Raw genomic sequence first — 3,675 nt, 5'->3', positions numbered from 1 at the left:
GTGAGTTTCAAAAAACAAAATATGGAACCCAAAACCTTTAATTCTCTTTAATGGAGTAATTCTCTTTACTATTCTTGCCCTAATGTCTTAGTGACAGAACTTTTAATTCCAAAGTAACTCCTAATTCCTTAGTGGATTTAAGATTAGAATTAAGTCTTACAGTACATGAATTCTCTTTTTAAATTATTGTCTTTGCAACTAATTTTATTGGTTTCGTGACCTGCATTTACCCATAGACTACAAATTCATGAATTTCTCATCTCAAGCATTCATAAAGTCCACTTCCATTTCAAAATACGAATCGCATAACATTTTAATGTTGATCAAGCAATAAAAAGCATTAAGCACAAAGATGAGATAAATAATTCAATAAACTCATTCATATAACTAGAAATCAAATCAAAAAACCCTAACATCATTGGAGTAGTTTTATCAAGAATCATTCATGAATCTTTCTTGTAATTCTTCTCTAATCTCTATCTTTTCTATCTTTGTCATGAGTAACTAAATCCTATTTTTTAGGAATGAGTGTAACAAGATGAAACCCTTATTTTTCTGATTTGATTTCTATTTATATGAATGAGTTTATTGAATTATTTTTCTCATCTCTGTGCTTAATGTTTTTTATTGCTTCATCAACTTTAAAATGTTATGTGATTCGTATTTTGAAATGGAAGTGGACTTTACGAATGCTTGAGATGAGAAATTAATGATATTGTAGTCTAGGGATAGATGCGGGTCATGAACCCAATTAAATTAGTTGCAGAGGCAATAGTTTAACAACATAATTCTTGTACGATAAGGCTGAATTCTAATCGTAAATCCACTAAGGAATTAGGGGTTACTCTGGAATTAAAGGTTCTGTCACTAAGACATTAGAGCAAGAATAATAAAGAGAATTCGGTAATAATTCAATAGAGGAATTTAGTAACTATGATCAAATTAGACACCAAGGTCAGATTCGAAGTGAAACTCATCTCTGACATTTTTCTTATTATAAAGGATCAATTTTGTTACTGTTTTTAATTTTAAATATTATTTCAATTAATTTGGGTACTTTTTGTTCAATTTTAGTAATTAAATATAATTCGATAGTAAAACGCAATCCTTGAGTTCGACACTCGGTATTACCATTTTAATTATTACTTAGAATAATTTAGTACACTTGTTGAAACGCTATCAATTTTTTGTGGTGATTCTCACAAAAAGAAAACAAAAATAAAAAAAAGAAGCAAAAAAAATCAGTTTGTGTACTTTGATAAATAATATCTTCTTGGTTCTTTTGTCAATGTTTGAGAATCTCCACAATGAAAAGGTGAATAAAAAAAAATGGTAGAATAATTTGAAAATGTATGCCTAACTCCAAGTAGTAAAGCCTACTATCCCAAAATGTCCTACATTTACCTAAGCCCCATTATAACCAAAAAGTCCTCCAAAAGTGTATGTGTTTGCTGCATTGTGATTACTAACTAGAATTTTTTTCCAGCCTATGGTAGAGGATGCATGTTCTAGGATTTGAGTGATAAATTCCTAACCCTTGCTAAAAACTTGAGAGAAATTTTGGTGAGATTGTGTGAAGAGAGAGTTGAATTTGATGAATGAATGCTAAAATATACAAATTGTGTTGTTTTTATTAGCAACAATGGAGCATGATGAATGGTTTGTAGTAGCTGGAACTTTGAGAATTAAATTTGATTTGATTTCAGAAATTGAGTATAACTTTGCTTTTAACAGTAACAAATCTGAAATTCATGGTTGTTTGGCGACAAGCAATAGATTAAGTTTGGGGTTGTGATGACTCTTCATCATATGCATATTTTTCGTTGATTTTAGTCTTATTTATCTCTAACCATTGGTAAATTTAAGGAGTTATTTTATATATTTTCTTGATTTTAGTTCTTTGATCTAATGAAATGTTTATGTTATTATTTCCTTGATTAAGTAGAGATTTTTCGAAGTTTTGCGTTGTTACTTTGTTTTAGTGGAGTGCTGAATTTTTGTGAGAAATCAACATGACCTATGCAAAGTATTTCAGCCATATCTGGATTTGTAGATGTCCAATTAGAGTCAAACCACGTGCAAATGAAAGCTACGATTCATAGCTACAACTCTTATGAAAACACCAGAGCCAAATTCAGAATTAAAAGAGGAGACACATGCAGAAAACGTCAACCAGAAGAAGTTGTGCGCCTAAAGCGCAACAGTTGCGCCTGGGGTGCATTTCCAGACCAGTGACAATGTCCAGACCCGCCCAGAGGGCAAATCATGCGCCTGAGGCGCGCGACGCGCATTAGTATGCATTTAAATGCATTTTTTTTTTAGTTTATAGGCATCTTTTTTACTATTGGGAATTTAGGAGACTTCTACCCTAGCAGAGAAACGGAAACACGACCGTTTCTAACATCATTGGTGTACCACTCCAATTTCTCATTACCTTATTTTAAATAGTATAATGATACAATACTATTTTTTTCTTATGAGTTTTAATATGTGTTCTAATTTCTTTAGGTGTGTCGGTGTGTTTGTCTTAGTAATTGATTTAAATTATTAATATTAACCATATTTAACTTTAAAAAAATAAATCAAATAAAAAAAAACAAGGAGTAAAATTGTGTTACTACATTAATTTATTACTTTACCACTAATAGAGTGAGTTATTATTGTTAATAATAATAATAATAATAATAATAATAATAATAATAATAATAATAATAACTCTAATAGTGAGACTGGAGTATTGGCAGATCAACCATATGACAGGCCCGTGTTTCACAATTAGGCCTAAGAATAAACCTAAAATTACCAAGCTATATATATATGTATATATATAGGATAGTGATATGTACAGTCATATTAGTGGCCTGACAATTCTTTAAGTTTAATTGATCAACATCCTTAGATTTAACTTCCTTAGTTTTATATATTCTTTGATTTTGGTTTGTTGCTAAAACACAAATAGGGAACTCCAGCATAGACATTGAACTGGAAAATTTCTTAACAATATTCTCATGATGCAGTAAATTTACAGTAATTTGTACTATCCACAAAGTCGGAAGTTGAAAAAGTTTTATTAATATAATTATGTCAGATGTGTAGGAAATATTTTAGTGATTCATGAATATCTAGGCTAACCATTTGAAATAATATCAATGATAGAATGTAGAGGAGAGAGATGCTTGTTATGATCTGATAATAAAGGTTTTGTTCTGATTTTTTTTATGATAGTTTAGACAAGGCACGATAAGAAAATACCACCCAAACTGATTCAGACAGTAACAGAACAGCCTTGACTACGATATAGTGCCGACTAGGGACATATGGGCTGGATAAATGAGTAGCTTAGCTAAGAAATGATGATTTTGTTGATGCATACTTAAGAATGTAGTCAATAATAAACATAGTAACTAATTATTATTACCTGCACTCATGTGATACATATAAAAATCTATATATAAATCAAAACTATATATGTATATATATGTGGACATAATATTAAGTTCTTTCTATCATATTTAGTTCCAAAAAAATCTGAGTATAGTAAAATGGGTGTTTAATAATATTAAATATATTTTTGGGTTATATTATAAGTAGTAGATGATTTATTAATTTATTTATTTATTTAATTATATTTAGTCAGTAATTTATTTGTATTTGGTGGTTGTGCGGCTATAATTC

The sequence above is a fragment of the Cicer arietinum genome, chromosome 6 (assembly GCF_000331145.2).
Source record: "Cicer arietinum cultivar CDC Frontier isolate Library 1 chromosome 6, Cicar.CDCFrontier_v2.0, whole genome shotgun sequence".
Taxonomy (NCBI): domain Eukaryota; kingdom Viridiplantae; phylum Streptophyta; class Magnoliopsida; order Fabales; family Fabaceae; genus Cicer; species Cicer arietinum.
This window is presented reverse-complemented; position numbering follows the sequence as displayed.